This window comes from Macrosteles quadrilineatus, unplaced genomic scaffold (assembly GCF_028750875.1).
Source record: "Macrosteles quadrilineatus isolate MER2022 unplaced genomic scaffold, UCM_ALF_1.0 Scaffold_2__2_contigs__length_208266976, whole genome shotgun sequence".
In the NCBI taxonomy this organism is placed as follows: Eukaryota; Metazoa; Arthropoda; class Insecta; order Hemiptera; family Cicadellidae; genus Macrosteles; species Macrosteles quadrilineatus.
In genome coordinates this window covers 14,560,262-14,585,188 of record NW_026542595.1, presented here as the reverse complement: position 1 = coordinate 14,585,188, position 24,927 = coordinate 14,560,262, and the positions used below count along the sequence as shown (strand labels likewise).

The following is a 24,927-nucleotide window of genomic DNA, read 5'->3' as shown; positions in this document are numbered from 1 at the left end:
CCATTTTTTGCAATTTCAATTTAAAAAATTTAAATGGCCACCATTTTGAAATTTTTAATTGGATTAAGATAATTCTTTTTCTAACGAGAGTCTATTTGACCTCAACATACATACCAAGTTACATAATGATCGGTTAAAAAATTCAAAGATAAAATAATGTTTATGTGTAAAAAAACAAAATAGCAAATATCTGGTTAACGAAGCGATTTTGGGAAATAATTTATTCTTGATTTTCTTTTTATTTTGACCCATAGAACCATTTCCTGGAGTTTGGCTGTTCTTACGGGACAACCTGTAGGATGTCTCACGTAAAGTGAACCTATAGCTAATTTTTTTATTATGAGTTATAGAGTTGACTTCTTATGGAGCACTCCCCTTTACTTTTTAGATGTTTTTTGGGATGATTTTCAATTTTAAAAATATGTTTGCCATTTTCCAATATGGCCGACAACTTTGTTATTTTTTATGGAATACCCTGTGGTTTATGATTGTTTTAGAATTCAAATGCAATTTAAAAACATTTTAATTTTGACATTTTCTCTTAAAAACTACTCGTTTAGGAGTTACAACGTGTTACACTTATGGAAAAAAGGCTTGCTGTGTACATTCCACAACCTGTAGCTCATAAACGAATAAGTTTATAGAGAAAATCCAAAGAACAAAAAATTGTTAAAATCGCATTTATATCTTAAACAGACCATGTTTACAGAATGTTCCAATATTAAAGTTAGCTGCCATTTTGGAAAATGGTGGCCAATTTTTTACAAGGAAATCAACATTTTTATCGTATTTTATTATTTTATTAGAATGTAGTTGCAATTTTTACAACCGTTCATAGTATAGGTATTGTATAGTATGATTGTGTTTGAAATTCAATAAAGATTTTTCTTTGTAATTCATTATATTAAAAAAACGCACCCTTTACGAGCCTCCTTTTTGAAAAACCCTCCTACCAAATCAGAGACTCTAATCAGTGTAACTTTATTACACATATTAAGGGAGGTCTATTGAATAATTTAGCACTCAATAGGAACTTTTTTATGGGTATCCATAGTTTTCCTTCATTTAAAAAAACAACTTTTAGAATTAAAAGAAAAAAAATCACATTTACCCCTCAATATCTCGTTACCCGTTAATGGTAGATAGGTATTGAATGGTAGTAGTAGCCAAACACGGGGGTAATCCCGTGACGTCATAATTAGGTAATTGGTAAGTATTTTGAGATTGTAGAGCAGCGTGGATTACGCAGCGACTCTGGCGATGTATGTTGTAGATTGGTTGGTATTGTTATTAGGTCAAGGTCATCTGAATCTGTTTTAAAAAAATATTCTGCACTAATGGATAAATAGTGCAGAATATTTTTTATTTTATTTATTCATTTATTTTTTTACAATCAACAATAGTAATAATAATGTACAGTAGTTAAATCTAAGTTAAATCTAAGAAGTGTTGGAATCGTTCTTCGTCGTAGAGCTGCTGCTTCCATATATGTTGAATGCTGAATGGTCGGTTTCAAATTTTCTTCGATTGGGGCATGGTGGTTTGTAAGCTCCGTAGTCTGGAAGCAGAGTGCTGTTGGCTGTTGTTGTTACTGTAACTGCATACCCACTTGCAAGTAGAACTCTCAACTCTTCAGCAAAAACATCTATATCATGGTAGGTTGAAAGTTGAACATCGTCGTACTGGACAAACTTCACCTTGAGAGACATAATTGTTGTATTGAGCTGAAGTTGCCTCTAGGAAGTCCGCAGAACGATTGAAGGCATAGGACTATCTTCGTTAAGGAAATCATTGTCCTAAACAGCCGGTGTTTGTTAATGGATGCAGGAAATGTAATTAATCGTTGCTACTGATAACTGAGGATTAATCAGGACTGCTGAGGAAAACAGTCAGCTGCTCTCACACGTCAATGAGTTGCTGTCCTCAACAGCTGGTGTTAGTACGGCTACTGATAACTGAGGATTAATCAGGATTAACTGCTGAGAACAAAAGTCGGCTCCCTCACACGTCAATGAATTGCTGTCCAAAACAGCTAGTGTTAGTTGAATGATGCCATATACAGTGTAGTACAGTGCAATTAGCTTAAAAAAAGAGCAAACCGGGACATCCAAAAAAAAGTTTCAAACCAGTGCAAAATTGTTGAATACACTTCCCTCAATATGTAAAAAAAAGTTACATTGATTTGAGTGTCGGGTTTGGGGGGGAGGGGGTAAAAATGGGGTGAAAATATGACTTTTTTTACTTTTTCGCAAATACCTCAAAAACGGTGCGTTTTTCTTAAAATACAATGAATTAAAAAAATAATCTACATTAAATTTCAAACAAAATGATACCATACAATACCTATCTACTATAAACGGTTTAGGAGATATTGGGGGGTAAATGTGATTTTTCTTAAAATTCTAAAAAAAATTGTTTTTTAATGGAGAAAAACCATGAACACCCATAGAAAAAGTTTCTAATGAGTGCCAGATTGTTCAATAGACCTCCCTTAATATGTGTAAAAAAGTTACACTGATTTGAGTGTCGGGTTTGAGAAGTAGGGTTTAAAGAAATTGAGGTGGAAATAGGACTTTTTTACTTTTTCGCAAATACCTAAAAAATGGAGCGTTTTTTTTTTTTTTAATACAATAAATACAAAAATAATCTACATTAAATTTCGAACAAAATGATACCATACAGTACCCATCTACTATAAACGGTTCAGGAGATATTGGGGGGTAAATGTGATTTTTTCTTAAAATTAAAAAAAATTGCTTTTTAAATGGAGAAAATCCATGGACACCCATAAAAAAAGTTTCTATTGAGTGCCAAATTGTTCAATAAACCTCCCTTAATATGTGCAAAAAAGTTACACTGATTTGAGTGTCGGATTTGGGAAGGAAGGTTTATGAGAAAAGTGAGGGGAATGGGGCGTTTTTTACTATTTTACAAATATCTTGAAAACGGTGCGTTTTTTTTTCTTAAAATATAACGAACTACAAAAATAATCTACATTAAACTTAGAACAAGATCATTGCAATCGGATTAGTGAAGGACCTGTCATACACACCTAACGCAATTTTAAATCATGGAGCAAAAATGTTGTTTTTTTCGGAGCATGTTTGGGACTCATTCATAAAACATTTGCACTTAATCGAATGTTATTTGGCTAAAAACATGTTTGGTAAAAAAAACGGCTATTCGGTTATTGGATTGTGACATAGAAATAGATATTTATAAGTATCGTGGAGGACAGCAAATACGTTTCAGAGACCTATCAAAACACGATATTAAGATTCAACTAACAAGAGAAGAATTTTATGTTTTGAGTTGTGCCGCTCACCTGTAACTAGATACATGAAACAACTAACATTTTCAAGCTCTGTAATAAAAGAATATTTAGTGGATGCTATGGATCAATACCCTGACTCCCAGATTCTACACGGACCGATCGATACATCAATTTTTAATCGAATCCCCTATGAGGTTGAAATGTGGCGGAGTATAAAAGACTACGAGATCAATAAGACTACAACGGATGACGTAAAAGAAAATATTGAAGAAACACATCCAATCTAAGTGTGTTTTAGTTTGAAATAAAAAAACTAATTTAAACTCGTGGGGTAGGCCTACTTGGGGATGATGCCCACGTTAAATATACATCAACGCGCCTTAACTGTACGGCCTGGTATAAATATAAAACCTACCGTGGTGTGGAAATCAGTTACTTGACATTCTTACCATGGAGCAGAGGGTATGGTTCTCAGACAAAGTTAAAACAATAGAAGAGAAACCCTGTGTGATTGAGTTCCAAGCTTTTCGTGGAAATACAAATGAATATGTTGTTAAGGAGTTAGTAATTTTAGATTTATTAACGTACGTTGTCTATCCCTTTATGTTTAAACCACCACATTCTTTTAAAAAACTAAATTCTAAAGCCAAGTTAACTAATAAGTGGGTTACTAGGAATTTTCATCACATTGCATGGAATGAAGGATTTTTAGATTACAACACTGTCGATGATGTAATGTATCACTTTTGTGCGAAATTCAACCGTATTTACACTAAAGGTTTGGAAAAACGAAGCTGGATTCAAAAATATACCATTGGTAACGTGATTGATGTAACGATTGACTCAAATTTTAAAATGTGTTATGACGGTATTTGTCTTGCAGGCAAAAACAAATGTCATCGTCAAGGTCAATGTGCTTTAAAAAATGCATACCGTATAGCATCATTCCTAAACCAAAAGGAGAGCAGCGGTAGTGGGGGAATCGATGGGTATAAATATGAGGAAAGTGTGCAGACAACACATCAGTATTGTTCCAACCTAGGACAGGAAAACACCTACAGCTTGACCAATAAAGATGGCATCTCAACTCCAGAACCTTGTTGATCAGTTCAACACTCATTCAAAGTCAAGTGTTTTAATTACTAAAAAGTGTTCAGAACTTAAGGAACCAAAACATTATATTGTGCATAGAATGAAGAAAATGGAAACATCTATTGGGGACGCTATTCTAGTCTCCTTAAGCGATGCACCTTTTACTCCAGGAGATGAACCAAAGTTCCAAATGTTTCTTCCAAAACGGTTTGTCAGCATGTTACAAAATGAGGATCTACGCAGCATCGAACCGGGCTCTCTCTATTTGGTATCTCATGGAGTTAGTGGGAACAACTCTACAGAACTCTCTTTGCACTGTTGTTAGAATAAGAATATTGTACAAATGATTGTATATAAATAAAATATTATAAATTATCATGTTAGTATTTTGTCTAAAATACTAACATGATATTTTTTAAAAACTGATATGGATGACCTTGACCTAAATCAGAAACAACATTTTTACAATCGATTACAAACGAGCTAACCCCCACCCCTCTTCTTTGCGTATAAAACGTTGCTAACAGTTGGGTTTTAATCATTTTGATTGCAGCAAGCCATCTACTCTCTTAATATGTCCGCAACCATTTTGAAGATTAAAATTGCCTTTCCGAACTATACTCACTTTCAAACTAGGCTAAATTCTTTTGAAAAAAGTTTACATAACTCTGTCGTAAACAATTCCAAATGGGAATTATCCGAAGCAGGGTTTTTTTTACACGGGGAAGAATGATGAAACTATATGTTACTACTGTGGAGGAGGATTAAAGGATTGGCAAGAAGAAGATGATCCGTGGCAAGAACATGCACGATGGTTTCCAAGATGCCCCTTTGTGATTGTTAACAAGGGGCAAGACTTTGTGAACAAATATTCCAAGCGAATAAATAAAAATGTGATAGTTAAAAAGAGAAGCTCAACCAAAGGCGTAGGAACAAACGAACCGGTACAAAAACAAGGATCGGAGTGCATAGTATGTTTGTCCGCAGAGAGGGAAATTGTGTTTTTACCTTGCAAGCATTTTTGCAGCTGCATCATGTGCGGCCTAAGTGTTGACAATTGCGTTTATTGTAGAACCCCTATTATTTCTGTGATGAAAATATTTATGGTGTAATACGAGGCCCTTTAAAAAGATTAGTGGTGGGGGTAGCTAGGAGGGGGGGGATGGACTTTACCTATAAATACAAGAAGATAGTCCTATGCCTTCAATCGTTCTGCGGACTTCCTAGAGGCAACTTCAGCTCAATACAACAATTATGTCTCTCAAGGTGAAGTTTGTCCAGTACGACGATGTTCAACTTTCAACCTACCATGATATAGATGTTTTTGCTGAAGAGTTGAGAGTTCTACTTGCAAGTGGGTATGCAGTTACAGTAACAACAACAGCCAACAGCACTCTGCTTCCAGACTACGGAGCTTACAAACCACCATGCCCCAATCGAAGAAAATTTGAAACCGACCATTCAGCATTCAACATATATGGAAGCAGCAGCTCTACGACGCAGTAGCAGTAATTAAATACGTTCCCTGCATACATCAACTAACACCAGCTGTTGAGAACAGCAATTCATTGACGTGTGAGAGCAGCTGCCTGTTGTCCTCAGCAGTCCTGATTAATCCTCAGTTATCAGTAGCAACGATTAATTACATTTCCTGCATCCATTAACAAACACCGGCTGTTTAGGACAATGATTTCCTTAACGAGTGAGAGCAGCCGACTGTTGACCTCAGTAGTCGTAAATTATTCTCAGTTATCAGTAGCCGTAATTAATTATACTTCCATCCATTCATCCGTCAACTATCACCAGCTGTCTAGGACACATCCATATATGTGTGTCAAGTGCCGGGGTTTGATGGCGCCTGGTGCTTCCATTACCTGCCACATGTCTAGGACAATGATACAGTGATGTCAGTGGAAGGGTTGAGGGGAGGGAACAGCTAACTGTTGTTAACAGCTATCTAGGACAATAAAAATCCAGGTCTCATAGTTAAGCATAGAATAAACTAACAATACTAATTATTGTGTTCATGGGTGGTGTTATAAGGCCATGCAGGATGTTACAACCATTCAATGACACTCGTATAAAATGACTATCTACATCACAAGTAATACTTACATAATGAGGTTTCAAAAGTCTCATTTTACCTGAAACAGAAAAAGACTTGTGTTATTTTAAATATATAATTCAAATGGAAACATGCGTTGTGGTAATGAAGGTGATTGAATCATTTATTACTTATTTAATACGCAAGCAGGTTTTAGCGAATTTCCCTATAGGGAAGTAGCTATTACCGTAGGTCTCATGGTAAGACCTAAGACCGGGACCGATTTACTTTTTCATTTTGATGTCCCTAGAGGCCAATAACACCATTCGTTCAAATTTGTATATATCTATATATATATATGTGTGTGTGTGTGTCCATCCGCACGATAACTTGAGTAATTTTTGTCCGAATTTGATAAAATTTGGTTTGAAGGTGTAAGGCGGGATAAACTTGAACGAGTTCGCGAACCAGCATGATCGGACTATAGGAACGGGGGTTTATGGGGGGTTTTATGGGGTAAAAATAGGTTTTTCCCATTTTTGACCCTAAAAACACAAAATTTCACAATTTCTTTTTAAACCATTTTGTAGAGCTTAAAAAAACAAATAATTTAGTATATTGAAGCGTTATTATGCGCCTAATTGTTACGGAGAAAATTCAAAGAAATTGTAATTTTAAAATTCCCATGTTATTCTTATGGAGAATAAGTCAACTGTTGTAGTTTGCTTGTTATGAACATATTTTGATAGATTTTGGAAAATACTTTTATTTCTTACTAAACTATTATCATTTTATAAAAAAAATCTTTTTTACCCTCCCTGTTGCAGCAAACCTAAGTACTCTTTAAACTAATTCTATTTAAATAGGAAATAAATGTGCTATTTTTTATGGAAGCATTTTAGTGTAAATCCAATCAGGTTAATGGAAATTCGCTTAGTCTGCAGGTTTGCTGCGGCGGGGGTATTTTGTGATAATACTCCTCCGATACTACTGAACCGATTGACATGCTTTTGGTGTCATTGGAAAGAGCGTAACGTGAAGTTGTGCAGGAAACTTTCTTTTTAGGGAAATAATTAGAGAGTGAGGCCATGGGGCCCTTTAAAGTTTCGTATTTCTCCATAAGATTAACACGGGAAACAAACATTCTTATGAAACTCCAGTTTGTCAAAAATTAAAAGTGAAAAGAACATTTATTTTTTTGTCCTAGGACGCTAGGGACGAGCCTGGGATTGTTTTTCACATTACTTCAGGCTCTAGACCTAGGGGTTGCGGCATTATCTCTTAGAAACAATCCATTGGTCACTTGGCGGGGATCGAACCCGGGACCTCAGGGACTGAAGTCCTGCGCTCTAACCACTACGCCAGCTTGCTCCCCCGAAGAAAAACATATGTTAATTTTAAACAGTCAATGTGTAAAAAGCAAACTGAGAGACCTTTTACACAAAGATATGGGTACAGGGATTTCCATCTAGACAAATAAATAATTTGATTCGTAGTTTGTTCAATTACATTACAATAAGTTGTTTTACATTTTAAGCTTTTTAGGGTCATATGTCCCTACATGCCACTAGTTAATTATGTATTACGAGTACCTATATAAAAGAATTTAGTCAAAAGATATACCGTCACGAAACAGGTAAACAAATAAATCGACAAACTATCGCATAAATTCGGCCGCTTTACGTATACAGTACAATACATTTTTATCTTTACCATGCATATTTTATTTTATTCATTTTGGAAATATTCTAAAAACGTAACAATAAATATTGTTAATTTGCTTTATAGACTATTTCTGAAGCACCTACTTTCACCCAACTGGCAGCTTATCTCAGCTCTTCTTCGGACTAGTTTCTAAAAGTATTCTCCCCTGGGAAATATCATAATTTAATTAATATTATTACATTTCTTTAAATATTTGTATGACTTTCTTGTAAAACGTATTCTTAACCATACTAGGCATATTCCATTAAGCAACATGAACTACATTGGAACGTAATTTATAGATGTTTAATGAAACCTAAAAAATATCTAGAGTTACATCTTTGTAATGAAAATTTGTTGGTAGTAGGCCTAGGTTGTGAAAATAAAGCTTCGAAAACCGCATCGTCAAATATTTTTTTGTATAACTGGCTCCTTCCCAAAATCTGATGGATTGATTGTGCAGTTGAGGGCGGTGTTTTGTGAACTGGCAATGTGGATTGATCGAATGACACAAAGTGGCAAAACTCATTTATCTCCCTCTGACTTTATACTAGGCAAAAACTGTATTTACACTTACAAAAACCCCACTCTTATACATTGGTCTTTCTAACTATGCTGGGAGCCACTGGGACAGAGCCCGAAAGGATTTTTGAGATAAGAATAGGCCTATGTGTTAATCGGGAATGTAAGCTATCATCATGCCAAATTTCAGCCCAATCCGACCAGTAGTTAATGCGTGAATGACCCCGATCAAAACACACACAAACTTTCACATTTCTAATATTAGTATATGTTCAATGTGTATGGTGTTTTTGGCCTTAAGAAGACTATTGATGTCTGCAGTCCAGTCCGTGCTTCTCTACGGCTCTGAGGTGTGGGCAGACGCGCTTAACAAGGAGGCGTACAGGAGGCTCGCACGAGTGCAGCGTCAGGCGGCACTCAGGGACAGGGTCGCTACCGCGTACCGTACGGTATCCGAACCGGCCGTTTTGAAAATTGCTGAAGATATCCCTGTCAAACTCTTGGCAGCGGAGAGGAAGGCAATCCACCGGAGACAAGGCTACATTGGAAATGATACCGCAAGATCGGAGGAGCGCTCCCGCACTTTTCAGATGTGGCAAGAAAGCTGGGAAAGGGAAACTCGAGGACGTTGGACTGCCAGACCACAGAAAACAGTATGGGTAGTTTTCTGTGGCCAGACTCATCCGACAGGTCCAACCGTGGGTGGAACGGCGGCACGGGGAGGTTGACTACTATCTCACACAGTTCTTGTCAGTCACGGCTATTTTCAGTCGTAGGTACCTGCACTTGATGGCCAAAACGAATTCGCCTGACTGTATATACTGCCCATGCATTCCCGACGACGCGGAACACACTTTTTTTCCGCTGTCCACGATGGGATATGCTCCGCCAGGAGGCCATTCAACATCTTGGGATGCCGTAGATTGAATCGATTTGTGAGACCTTGCTGAAGGGTGAGGACAACTGGGACTGCTGGTCGCACTTTGTCCGGAATGTCCTTCAAGCTAAAAAGAACGATCTAGATCGGATCACGGTCTAGAGTTTATAAGAAATGAACGGCTAGACACGGTGTAAGCCCTTCGGTCGTAGGCAAACTCGGCCTAGTTCTGATGAAGTGCGACAAGTGTTCCCAGGCTAGTGTCCGAAGAGTTGAGGAGGTTTTTAGTGGGTAGTCTCTGGGCCTTAAGCCCGTTGGAGTCCCACACTACAGGCTAGCCACCTGTGTGCATAAACGCATTTTCCCAGCTCTCCCTAAAAAAATTGTGTTTTTGGCCTCTGGAGACATCAAAACGAAAAAGTAAGTCCTTATTCCCTTTATGGGAAATTTTCAAAAAAGATAAAATAGTGAACCTGGATGTTCGTGAAACTTTAACGGCTACTTGGCAATTCATGAGACAAAATAATGTTCGAATTATTAAAATTATATTTACAATTTATAGCGAAAATTTATTTTCTCATAAGAGAGCATGGCATAAATGTTATTTTCGATCTAAAACTAAGGTATTTCCACGATTACTAGAAAAATACCGGTATGGATCATAAACATAAACAAATGACGTTTTTGGCCTGAAAAACTGTATTTAACATTGCTTAAATGGAACTGTCAAAGCATATATTCAATGCTATTAGTATAGGATTCGGGCCAATAACGTAATTTGTTTATGTTTATGATCCATACCGGTATTTTTCTAGTAATCGTGGGTATTTCTAACAAATTAGAGGATATCGTTGGAGGCATGTATGCTATGGGGGAGGACACAGTTTGAGAATATTTTGTTTAAAGTTACTTTATGCTTATCTGTTGTATGAAGTAATGTGTACATTAAACGTTCCGTTAAATAAAAATAAGCATAAAATCATTACAAAGTCTTTTTTATTACTATTCTCGCAGAATTCTTTATTGTTAAGTCAAATCGCCCAAGATCGCCGATGCTGATATCCAGGTAACACAATTAGTGAATATGGAGGCCACAAGGGAAGTATTCAATTTTTTAATAGAATTAAATACTATTAATAAGGTTTTATCATGGGAAATAAAATATAAAAAACGTAACATAGCGTCAAATTACAGTATGAATGTGCACTTTAAGTTTTATAACCCAGATATTTCAACAACACTTGTCTAAATTTCTTCCTGTTTAACTGTTATTATTTTTATAAATGGTACCATGTAAGAGAAGCATTCACAAATGCCCTTACTTTCAACTGTCGATGAACGTAAGCACTTAGAAGTAACTACTGATAGATTGAAATTTAAAGATTCACGTTGTACCAGTGTTGAGCACGTGGCCCGATGAAAGTTTAATGTTTCATTTGCTGCTCCCTGATACCCGGCTCTGCAAATGGCTTTTCAATAAACAGCTCGCTAAATGTTTATCGGGAGCAGAACCTGTGTAATCTCAAATACTATTGGAGATACTCTCCTAGTATCTCCGATAGAAAGCGTAAGCTTTAAACGCCCCAAGGGGTTTAAATTGCCTCATACAAATAGACTACGTATATAGTTCATGTTCTATGAACGTACCCCATATGCCCCGTGCCGTTTATGTAAACATAGTTCATATGAAATATGCTTTACAATCCAAACATATAAAAGTAAAAGCCCTCACTCATTGACGCACTGATTCATCATCTCCAACTTCCAGAGAAGGCTGATATTTTGTATAGGCCTACTCATTGTTCAGGTATAAAATTGGAAAGATAAACAGTTTTCATAATGATTTTATTACAGGCATCCGCCCTAGAAGCCCTTAAAGTTCCAATGTTATTCTTATGGACATGGTTTTTTTTTTACCAAAAATCCATTTTGGGGTTTGCATCCGATTTTTTAATTTCTTTTTTAATTGTACTCGAAAGTCAATGCTGAATCCGAAAATGACTTACTTTTTCCGTGGAAAACGACCATAAGCCTGAAAACGACCAATACGACAAAAAACATTTATTTTTACGTCATGTGAGTACTCAAATTAACCAGGATAAAAACCAGATTCCAAATGGGCAAGAACCCAGTATTTTGATATGACGTTAAATAAGCGAGATATTAACAAAAATGTGCTGCGTGTTTTTGGAATAGGTACTCTTCAAACTACTCGAAAATCATGAAAACTCCCTGTATATTTCACCATTACCCTTTTTTGAATAGCAAATTGCGCTTTAGATTCCATTACAGATCAAACATTCCACCATCTAGCTCTTATGAACTGTAAAACATTAAGCGAAAAAAATAACCATTGGTTATAAAATGAAACTGTTCTAAGCAAACCAAACCTAACCAAACTTATTCTATAAATCGCTTTCAAAAGTGAGAAATCATGTGGGGAGGCCAGGCCATGCTTTATGCGGATTCGTGACAGCAAGTCCTTTGAAAGTAGGTTAGATTAGGTAAGTTAAAGTGTACGTCATAGTCAACCGGGTTGTTAATTGTGTTACATCCATGTTTTTTTTTAAGCTATTCGCGGCTATTTGCAAGCATTTTCAAAATTGTATCCTCGTCATTTAACCAACTATGACTCCAAAAGAAAAAAAAACAGCAGGGATTTAACACAATTAACAACCCGGTAGACTATAACCTACACTTGACCTTCCTAATCTAACCTAACTTCAAAAAACTTAAATGCAGCTACAAATCCACATAAACCTCGACCTGCCCTCCCCTCATGCCTACATAATATCAATGTTCAATTTTGGTTCTCATAGGAAGTTCCCATTCCTAACTACTGGGACGGTGGCGTCGTCCTGTAATCCAGCTACTTGAAGATCACGAATTGTGGATATTTATAGACATGCAATGTGGATGCGATGTTCCCTGGTGTGGATTAACGTCCGCACTAGTGGGTACTACGACTATCCACAGTACTATCCTGATAATTAGACCAATTCGTTAATTACAAGGAAAAAATTACGTTCTAATTCCTCAAGATGAGGTTCTGTTGGTCCCTTAGTTGCCATTAGCTGTGTAGGCTATTAATTAACAGCTGTGTCTAAGGAACATGTCGGCCTTAGTCACTAACAAGACGACAAGATCGCATCACTCATCTTACACTCATTATTCACTATCATATTTGGGTTAAAATACGCACATAGTGGCGTCCCCATCCTTATATATAAGACGTGAAGGAGATTTCTACGAAACACTACTCCTCCGTTAATAATGGACGGATTTTTACAAACGACTTGTCAAAATTAACTATTTTTTGTGTATACGCCCCCTTTCATCAATTTATGTAATAAAAGTCCTCGGGCTTCGCCCCACAGGCCGTCAAACGCCCAATGTATTTCTTATGAAGAAAAGATTTTGTTTACTTAAACAGACGAATAATTTGTTTTAATTGCATACTACAACAGCTGTTTATAGTAAACACATGATACACACAAGAGCGTTCGTTTTCAGTTTCGATAACTGTAGTGGAGTGATTGATTACACATTATCTTTGAGTTGACCCTTTTAAGTCATCGGGAAATATAATTATTTTGTTGGTTATTTGTTTTGAAATAACGCCTGTAATTGCTCGAATTCGAGCATCAGGTGCACTAGTTTTAGATAATTATTGATATCATTGATACTTTACTTTACTTAATACTTTTTTATGAAATGGTGACCATACATAGTAGGCACGAATCATAGAAAAATACCGGTATGGATCATAAGTATAAACAAATGACGTTGTTGGCCCGAATCCTATATACTAATAGCATTGAACATATGTTTTGGCAGTTCCATTTAATCAATGTTAAATAATGTTAATTTTCGGGCCAAAAACGTCATTTGTTTATGTTTATGATCCATACCGGTATTTTTCTAGTATTCGTGATAGTAGGTATTTTAAGCCAAGTATGAATGGAGATGAGTGTAGGATGAGTGGCGCGATCTTGTAGTCTTGTTAGTGACTAAGGCCGACATTCCTTAGACACAGCTGTTAATTAATAGCCCATACAGCTAATGGCAACTAAGGGACCTACAGTTTATAGTGGAATCCGAACCACATTTTTTTGCCTTGGTATATACGAATTGGTCTAATTATCAGGAGCAAGAAAGCAAGAAAATGTCTTAAACAGTCTTGGTAAGCGGCCCGAATCCCCACATAGCCTCATTGTCAATGATCATCCTGAGACTAAAATTTGTTGAAACAAATAAAGTAAATAAAACAGTGCTTTCAATATGACTTAGACTAGGAGGAAACAAATTGTTGATAGCGGCTTAATGCCTACTTCATGTATCTCCCTTGAAAATTTGATAATTCAGTGTTTAGAAACACTAGTTTTGGTCATTTAAAAATATTTATCTTCCATGTTGAAGCTGAACTCTTTCACTGTTTTGTCCTATTTCGACAAGAATATGAATATTTTGACACTATTTCCAATGACTAAATCAAATAATTAGTCATTTTAAGCCTAAGAAAGTATGTAAATAAATATTATTAATATTATTAGATTAAAAAAAAAAAATAACCCCTTAAAAATTAGACAAATGTTTTAGGATGAATTCAATTTACGAAATTCTATTTCAGTAGTATCCATAGTCTGTGCTACATTATAAAATGTTACAGAGGCAAGAATGACAACGTTAATGACGCAGTGATGGGGCCAGCGATCGGAAAAGGTACTTTTAGCGTATAAAAAAACATATAAAATCGCGTGTAAATGATATTGCCTGTTGAATTTTGACTGGTAACACCAAAATGGAAATTTTCAACGTACAATAACCAACAACGAATTCATATTTCTGGCATTGCATTTCGGGTTTGGTCTTTATTCAACGATAGGCCTATCGCTAAAACGACTTGTAATAGGTTTCTAGTTTTAAAAATACTTTAATTTAGATTAATTCTTTTGTGCCATGTTGTTAATTTGAATAATCTATATCTATAAAAGAGGAACTATGTATGTATATATATATATGTGTGTGTGTGTATATACGTTATGGACTCCGAAACCGCTCGACAGATTGTAATGAAACTTTCAGGCTTTATTAAGCATCTTTCAAGGATGGTTCGAGTGAAGTTTGGTGCAGATCCGTCAAAAGGGCTCTGCCCCAGAGGGTTTTAAGTGGGCCAATGTCAGACTTTTTGATCTACAATGTTTACAAATAAATATAATTTAAAAGCATATGTTTACTTTCACCAATTGTTTTGTAGGTTAATAATCACAACATTCTGTATTAGCATTAGTCATGATTTGAAATAGTGCTACAGTGTTTCTACAGAGTGCAGCACAGAAAACTATTTTACTTTTGAATAAGTCCAAATTTATAAATCCCAATAGCAGCACGCCTGTGCACTCAACAACGTTTAAATTCTTCAATGTTAAATATTAAAAACATAAAAACCTTCATCAAAATATTATAAACAATAAAAGGGATGACTTTTTTAAATTTATGACAACAGCTAATTTGCAACCAAAAGGTGAGTGAGCGTAGCGAACGAACATGAACCTGGAGGCGAGTAAGCGTAGCGAACGAGCTAACCTGAAAACAAGAGAGCGCAGCGAACGATTTCCAACCTGAAGGTGAGTGAGCGTAGCGAATGAACTTCAACCAGGACGTGATTGAGCCATGCGAATACTTATGAAGTTAAGCGGGGCAAGGCCCGCGGGTACAGCTAGTTTATTATAAACGTGTGTTTTTACAATTTGATATAAATTAAATTTTTATTGCCGTTGGAAACTTTTTACGTTTTTTAAGGGGCGACCTTATATAAATTAGGTCTACTTATTAACATATTTTAAATGTTATTTCTGAAACTTATACAATTACGTTTGTTGATATTGATATTGCCTACTGGTACTGCTATTAGTACACAGACGTGTCTCAATTTCTCCCTGTTTGTCACATCGATTGCTGTTTTCGTTCACAATTCACGGGTACAACGAGATAATCGTTTCTGAAAAAAATGAGTTTGCTGATGTTGACAAAAATCTTTTACAAGTTGCATGAACAGCTTTTCATACATGCATGGGTAGGCCTTAAACTAATTTGATATTACAAATTAGAGCCAGGACTCGACCACCATAGGTTTGAGCTATTTCAGTAAAAAGGTCTGTTTTAGGGAGCAGCTGCTTAAACTATGTTAGTATGGTGGTAATAGTAAAACGTGTCACACAAGAACTCGTCTCTTACAAAGAAGCAGCTGTATCGACTATGTTAGTTCGGAGGTGAAGATTTAAACGTGGTGGTAAGCTGTACAGAGTACGATCCAAGACTGTGGTGTTGGGATTTATTATCCGTGGTTATAGTCTGACGTTTGAGGCCACAGTAAGGAGAGATTTATACACGGTAGCTACAATCACAATTTAACACATAAGGCCGTGGAGGAGAGGATTTATCACTATTCGTTACAGTTCTCGTGCGAGTAAGAGAAAGAGAGAGAGGGGAGACTTACATACGGGGTCTCCCTAGTAATAATAGATACTAGGTGAAACCCGTCGAAATCGACGGTTACTTTCATGGCTTACGCTAATTCATCTAACTGCGATAAATTGAGTGAAATTATACATATTTTGAGCATTTAGCACTGTTTAAAGATTAATAAGTGTAAAACAATAATGATATTAATTGCGTTAGTTACCAAATATGGTTGATCATTCAATGAATAAAATATTTCCCCTTCCGTACGTCATCGGAGATAGTATGTTATCTGGTATCTCTTCCTTTGGAAGAACCTTTAAATAGTATTAAAATCGTATTGGTGGATCTTATGAAGTTGAACACTTTCGTGGTTCTAACTTCAAAGGGAGGTATATACGTTACAGTGTACGTTTGATTTTTCCTTCGACACGTCGCGTCAGTTAATATCGTACTTCTGTGCCAATAAATAACCCTCTAGCACGGTTTTGAGAAATTGTGGGGTTACTGTTAAAGTTGGAATTCCTAGATATTGGGGATGTCAGTTAGTTGTCTCAGCCTTATCAATAACATAAAGTTGTCAATAATCTCTCTACGGAATGTTAGGTGTAATGGAATATATTTGAAGTAAAATTGGCTTTTTTTCTTGAACTGTTAGGGGCCTCCTCGTTTATATGGTCGTGCGGCTTCATTGGCAACAAATAATGCAAATGACATAGCAATGTGGCATTTCCAAAAAGCCAAAAATACTGTAAATTGGCTGTTACGTAAATATTGACGTTTATCTATATTATGTTTTCTCTAAGCTGAATGAATAAATCAAAGTAACCTCTCTGAAAGGTCTGCAGTATATTGCAGTTTTCCAGCTTAATCACTTTCTAAATCATGCACATATATCTACATAAACATTGTAAAATGTTTTATCCAGTTGCTGTAAACTACTATTAATATAGCCCGCTCAAATGAGCACCATGCCCTTCTGCAATTGTATTATTTTGTATTTTATTACACAATCGAAGTTTTATACAATGAGAGAAAACATGTATGACAATGAAAACATGAACTTATGATGATCTGTCTAGAATAATATTATGAAATGTAGGCAAAAGTGGTGAAAAAGGCAGACACCAACCCGTTAAATGTATATAAGATAGTTCAATAAGAAATAATTGTAAGAGTTACTGTGATAAAGGATTTTCCTCTGATTTCGTAATGGAATGTTATATTGCAAAACATGACATAATACAGAAGAAAATCAATTTTAAAATCAGAAAATAACATTGCAAATAATTTTTTGGGACAATTCAGTAACTCCCATTAAATGTGCGTTGTTTAAAACACAACTTGTGTCCCTGTTGCTCGTATTCGAGCAATTGCTAAGTATTAAAGGCGTTATTTTAAAACGAATAACAGTCATAATTTCTGATGACTTTGAAAGATTCGACTCAAAGATTTTGGAAATACTCATGATGTAGGTACATAACAGATCGATATAATCATAATTTCTTGTAAATATTTTATCATTTTTTATTTAAAGCTGATCATGTTTTTTTGTGTTTTCTACAAATAGCCTTACTCATAGCCGCATTAGGTTGCCCATAATAACATGATAGATAAAAAAAAACATTTCTATTTCTTCTCCTTGGTGGTGTTCTATGACTTTCCTATGTTTCCATAGTTTGCAATTGGGCTATTTCAATGATTAATCAGAATATGCAGCACAGTGTTAATTCAGTTTTTTTTTAAGATATCAATTTATCTAGGCTCTCTTGCTTTTTTCCATTGTAATATTTACATCAACCCAAATTCAAATAGTAAACATTTCATTTCAACCAATAGTCTAGTAAATGGTTGTAACAAACTGTTAAATCAGCAAACTTATTGACTGTTCACAAAATTAACACATGTTCTTCTTCTCACTTTTAATTTCTGACAACAGCTGGAGTTTCATAACAACTTTTGTTTCCCATGTTAATCTTATGGAGAAATACGAAACTTTAAAGGGCTCCAGGGCCTCACTCTCTAATTATTTCCCTAAAAAGAAAGTTTCCTGCACAACTTTACGTTACGCTCTTTCCAATGAGACCAAAAACATGTCAATCGGTTTAGTAGTTTCGGAGGAGTAATTGTCACAAAAATCCTGCTTGCGTATTAAATAAGTACTAGCAAAGATTACATATGCTACGCAAAATATCAATGATTGAAAGCATGTATGACAATAATCTCATGAACCTATGATGATCTGTCTAGAATAATATGATAAAATATAGGGAAAAGGTGTTAAAAAAGGCAGACACCAACCCGTAAAATAGATATAAGATAGTTCAATAAGAAACAATTGTAAGAGTTATTGTGATAAAATTTTTTTCCACTGATTTCGTAATGGAACTTTATATTGCAACACATGGCATTATGAAGAAGAAAATCTATTTTAAAATCAGAAAATACTTCTTTTGGACAGTTCAGTAACTCCCAATAAATGTGTGTTGTTTAAAATACAATTTAAAAATTAACAGCTGTTTCATTAAAAAGTATTATCCACATGGCCAAAATGTAAACACATCTGTGGAGGGATCTTTAAAGGCTTCTGGGGCAGAGCCCTAAGCGAATTTACTTAGTTTTTCTTTTGATAACTCATCTACAGACAAAGACCTTTCTTTGGACACCTCTACCATGTTTCTACGCCCAGCCGTTCTCTCAAATTAGTGGAGACAATGTTTCCAATTAAATATTTAGATTCCCCTATATTAATCTTATGGGAAAAAACCCAACTTTGATGGAAGATCCTGCCCAAACTAATAAAGATATCAAAAAACGAAAAACACTTTGCAAAACTACAGATCAGGACAATTGTTTTGACACTTTAATCATCAAAATCGGTCCAAAAATGAGGAAGGAGTTCTGTTCACAAAAATCGGCTTAGCGTATTATATATATAGATAGATAGAAGATTGTTAGATGGATTTCGTCAACGGTATTTTCCATCAACCTTATTAAAGAAACAAAACAGATCCTATATGACTATAATATAATTGTACAATTACCTCGTCACAACTCCGTAGGTTCCGTATATATTACGGCCGTTTAGGCATCAAAATGCCATCCTCAGATACATACATCCACCGGATTTGGCGTCGTCAAACTTGATACACACACGTGTCATCAATTCAGCTCAGGGGCTAAACCATGTCTATAGATCCTATATACTGTAATTGAAACATCGTTTTAAATACTAGGTTAACTATGTTTTGCAATTTTTGTAACATCACAGTCTGTGGTTGGTAGAATTCTACACATAAAGTAGGTCAACTGTTAAACTCTTCTGCATACAATACTTTAGTGATAGGGTAGTGTTTTAGTTTAATTTTTTCATTTGGTACTTTACTTCATCGAAACACTTTCATATAACATTTTCACTCAAACGCCTATACAAAATAATAACAAAGTGTGTTGAAGAAGCTAGCCAGTGTTTTTATCAACATTAACAAAAACCAGTGCCAAACATAATGATTAACAGGTGCGTGGTGCGAAGGGGAGGCGAGGCGTGATCGTTATTGCATTGCCAAACACGGCGATAGCAATGCCAGGTCATGTGTCATAAAGCGGTGAAACCATTTGTCTCCCCTTGACGGCGAGAAAGGAATCCCAACATCAATAATATCCATCAGGTTCGTAGTACCAAACTGAAGGTCGAGTATTACAATCAAAAATGATGAAAGTTAAACTATTTAAAGTTAAAGCACCAAGGACTGTTTAATTGTAAGTTGGAGTATGAACAGACAATTGAAATATATATGGAGCGTCTATGCCCATGAATACTAACAACGAAGTACAGCTTTATCATATTACAATTTTTGAATATAAAATAAATGGTTTATTTTTGTTGCCTAGACCTTTAAAGTGTTAATACCATGTAGTATTAATGCATTCGTTCAAAACCTTCATTTAGGCTTTATGATTTTTTCTTTCTATATATGTCATTTTATTGTTAGATGTTTTTGTTCACAACGGAATCATTATAATCATAAGAAAACTAAACCGGTTACGCTCGGAATCCGGCAGAAGATAGAAATATGTTGGGGTTATGTAAACAAGTATATAGTTTTAAAAACTCATATAAATAAATAAGTTAATTTTATATTGCAAACATGTTGTGCAACAGACTTTTTGGTTCGTAAAAATCAACTTGCATATAATTTAACTATTTTTTATACATTTTAAGATTGTAACGATTTTTTCGATATGCCAGGTTTTTGACGTGTGAACACTTTTTAATTGGGTTCTGTGAGTATACCTTTTTTGGTACTGTTTTTTAAGTAGGCAACTTTAAGTAAAAAACTAAAGGGTGTGATCACACATTGCATAGGTCAAATATTGGCAGTTTTAATGCACATAGTAAGGTACAGTGTCTATAGTATAAAACAAATACTGATAGTAAGTGAACACATGAGCCCATAACCTTCTTTAGTAGCAAGTCAACATGTCGATGGTTGTACACTGTCCACTTCATCTCAAAGGCTATATAAGCAGCTAGAATGTTACTTGTTTTGGACAATAATGACAAAATAGTCATCTTAAGAACGTCAGAGCAAAATAAAGCCCTGAACCGTTACCTAATATTGTCCGTAAAAGAATATTTGATGATATTTTAAAGTGATATATTAAATTATTATCTGTTGTAATACTCATGCTTTGCAACGGGAAGAGGACACGAAAACATTTTGATCACTATTATATTTTTACATTTGTTGTTTAAAATAGTTACATATCCGCTAAACTTAAAGAAACAAAATTCAACATGTCTGTGGCTTTTAAATATGTTTAGAAGTGGAAACCACTATTTTCGGTTTGATTAGTTTTTAATCTTATGTAAACTGAAATGAGACAATTTTCCAAATTCGCGAATAACATTTTAACATACATGATTTACCTTCATCTCTCTTATTTACAAAAAATGTCCACGAATTGTTGACATTTTAAATTACAATCTTAAAGTTTCAAAACTACTAATTATTAAATTTAAATGAACAATTTGTCATGTCTAACTTCTATAAATTAAATCACAAATCCTTCTTACAGAAACCAAGAAAGATCTCCACGTACATAAACCATTAGCAACACTTACATCAGCTGTTATAAACTTTAGAAATATTGTTGTGCCTTATCATTAGTCTTTTTAAATATTAAAGAAACGATATCTTTTCTATAAAAAGTTGTAAATTATTAATTTAGCTCGAATAGGTAATGTCAAAAAGGATAGATTTTTAATAAAATAATAAAGAAAACTTTATTTTTATATTTTTATTTTTTGTATATTATTTAATATACTAAATATATTAAAGATGCCAGACAAATCTAAAAGATTATCAAAGTATCAAGGACTAAACAATTAAATAGTTAATACAGTATATGCATTGCATCTGGTTCTACCATACAAAAATATCAACAAACAACATAATAGAAACCAGTTCTTTTAATCAGTTTCATAGTCCACTACCTATACATTTTCACACTTACTATATACTTTAATGCTTTTCAATGAAATGGCGACCATACAAAGGAGGTATTTTAAGCCAAGTATGATTGGAGATGAGTGTAGTATGAGTGGCGCGATCTTGTAGTCTTGTTAGTGGCTAAGGTCGACTTATTCCTTAGACAGGACTGTTAATTAATAGCCAATACAGCTAATGGCAACTAAGGGACCTAGTAAGGGGGGGGGGGGTTATAGAGGAATTCAAACCACATTTTTTCCTCGGTATTAACGAATTGGTCCAATTATCTGGATAGTCGTAGTACTCACTAGACATTATTAAAAGATATACAGAACATACATATGTATATCTCTAGCCCTGACTCACTAGTGCGGACGTTCATCCACACCAGAGATTTATCATTGATCATCACACTTACCATTGATTAAGTAAACATAGTTACATATATATACATATATATATATATGTATATATATATATATATAATTAATTATATATATAATTTAATATATATAATTTATTTTAGAAACAACATTTTAGATTTATGATAGTTTCCTTGGTTTAATTCAGCGGTGTAGCAAAACACAAATAATAAATTTATCGAAATGCAATAAAGTAAAAGTGCATTGCAAGCTATATTACGATAAATTAAGAGTATTTTGTATTACCATTTAAAAAATAAATAAAGTTATAAATATCCCACATATTCTAGAACACAACAATCAACGGCGTACAATTTAGTTATTATTATGATATTTTTTAGTTTAATTTAAGTATAGGTGTAGCAAAACACAAATTTACCTAAATATGAAAGGTCAGTGTGAAGTGCAAGTTGTGTTAAGATCATCTTGCAATCGGCAAATTCGTTATCAATGTTTACATTTCTATTGTTTACAAACATAGCTTAAAATATCGTGTGATCAACAGCGTTGCCATAATGTAGTGTACTAATAAAATTTTGAGGTTAGCGAACCGAAAAATTACCATGTGTTCTCTATTCTTTTGTAGTGACCCAAAAACGATGATTTTACGGACGATTTAGGAACCATAAATGGCTGTTTTCCGGACAGTATGATGAAAATGTATTTGTTTCTTTAATATAATTTACATTATAAGCTTATAATATCCTTGTAAGCTCTACACGATTGTATTAATTAAAATTTGGAATGTTTTAAGGATAACTAGAGGTCCTCCAGTGGTCGAAACTCGGCCAAAAAATATGTGATGTACAGACTTTTTTATTTTAACCCCACACTGTAAATAAAACATGTGATTGGAGTTTCTTCTATTTGTTATGATTTTCTGTTTATATTTCATTGTTATTTCGTCACCACAATGGCAACCCATAAGATCCATGTAATTTTTTTCAAATTTTTAAATTCATTTTTTGTGTTTATTTTTGAGCCTTTTAACTTATAAAGGGGTTCTGCACATCTACAGGAAAATATCTTTCTAACAGTATGCGTAGATTTCCCCTACGATGTACACAAGCTGAGAAAAAAGGTTTCAAAGAAACATGCTTGCCTATTAATATATAGATAATTGAAAACATCAAATTATGAACAATTTCAAACACTCTGTTTCCATACACGATTTTGCTTGTTCGCGAACTCATTCAAGTTTAACCCAACATGATCATGCTAAATTTCATGAAAATCTGGCCTTGATGCAAGTATCAATTATTGCGTAATGAGTAAAAGACCTTTCGACTTATAAATTCATAGCGTTAGTACGACCAGTTTTTGTGAGATCTCTGATATTTTTTTCACTGTGGTACTGGATGGATTAAAGTTTAAAGATTCACGTAGAGCCAGCTCTTGTCCTTATTCTGGACGTGATCTGTTGAAAGTTAGATGTTTCATTTGCCTCCGTTACAACTCCCGTCTACAAACCTTTCTGTGTTTCCATAATACAGACGTGTTTGGTATATGCAAGTAAGTTACCAAAGATAAAACTCAATGTAACCATACTAGTGTTATCATGTCTGTAAAATATATTGAAACAATATCACATTTGATCACCCAGATACCAACTCAAACTAATAATGAAGAATAGTTAATATATCAGGTACCATGCAGTACAGGATAGTTTATGTTATGATGAGTGAGAGCCCCCGATCTGGTGAAGTAACCAAACTTTGAGTGGCCCCGCCTAAATACAAATTCATACTCTCGGATCTTTTGACGAGTGGTCAGAAGGAGAGAACACATAGAGAAAATTATCATAATCTTTTATAAAAAAATATAGATTTATCACTATTAGTAATCAGTCAAACCAAATTTAGGAGTTTTTTTTGCATTTAAACAGAATATTTTTGCATGACGAAAGTAGAATCAGCCATGAACTCACTTTTTATTTGGGTTCTTGGTAAGTGGATGCATTTTATAATATCCCCAAAATTTGAACTTTATATATAAACTTCGGAAGTGCGGTGAATAATCATTGAAAGAGTAAAGTACCGCCTGCTCGAATATCAGGCCGTTTATAATGGTATTACATGACAACAAGGTCATTTACCTGAGTGGGATAGTTAGGGGAGCGGAGGCGAGGAACAGATAATATGCTATTTCTCTTTTAACAGCGTCTCTTAGAATTTAGTGTTGGATAAAACTATGCTCTTACTTCAAAGTATGCTCCTTACCAATCCTTATAAAAGATAACTGGGTGATGCAATGCATCATGTAGGCATACAGTGTACGTCAGCAGAAGACTGTCCTTAACTCTTTCACCCTCTTTTAATAATCCAGCAGTTAATAATTATATTCTTTTGGCCGTCATAACTACATAAACTAAAAAAATAAGATCGATTTTTGGGTGGTTCAATTTATTATCCACCAACAACTATGGGGCTATGTTAAGTAGATAGAATTCAGATTTTAAAGAATAAACGATGTATTGAATAAAGTAATGACGCAGCTTGGATGCTATTATTTGCCATTAGTGACCTGAGCATAAGTGGTGGTGTATAATTAATTGTTTCCAAATAAGTGGTTATTTTTAAGTTTCAGTAAACAGCGTACAAAACCATTATTCAGGTAGTAAAATTTTAATTTCTTGCATATCATACACAGATAAGTATTTAGTAGGTACTGATTTACGGTACTACAAAGCAAACTCTCTACTAAGCCTAGTTTAAGACAGAAATGAATATTGAATTGATAAACGCTGGCCTTATTACGGACTAAAATATATTTTCAGCCATACTCATCTATAGAAAGACCAAGAGGAGCTAGATCCAGGTTAGAACTATAGGATTACTTGTAAAACTTTTCTTAAAATGATTCTTAGATATAGGAACCTTTCTCATATATAAGATCAAACCGGCGACCTTCATACTACAAAGTTTTAACCACTTGTCTCCTCAGTTAGAGAATGTTAGACATACCACGATATGCTGACCTTGAACTCCATTGTACTAGTCCTTCGGACTACATGTGAATTCATAATCACGGTAAAACAA

At 34.6% G+C, this 24,927-nt stretch overlaps 2 protein-coding genes across 2 annotated transcripts in view; both read right to left on the bottom strand.

Moving 5' to 3' along the window:
- LOC128985573 (dynein regulatory complex subunit 5-like) overlaps positions 1 to 6,510 on the bottom strand; it is a 56,600-nt gene extending 50,090 nt beyond the window's left edge. The window contains exon 1 of the mRNA XM_054405187.1: positions 6,482 to 6,510. The gene's annotated coding sequence lies outside the window, so the exon portion shown is untranslated. The remainder of the gene's footprint in view (positions 1 to 6,481) is intronic.
- LOC128985574 (Kv channel-interacting protein 1) overlaps positions 1 to 24,927 on the bottom strand; it is a 236,633-nt gene that overhangs the window by 147,560 nt on the left and 64,146 nt on the right. The window lies entirely within an intron of this gene.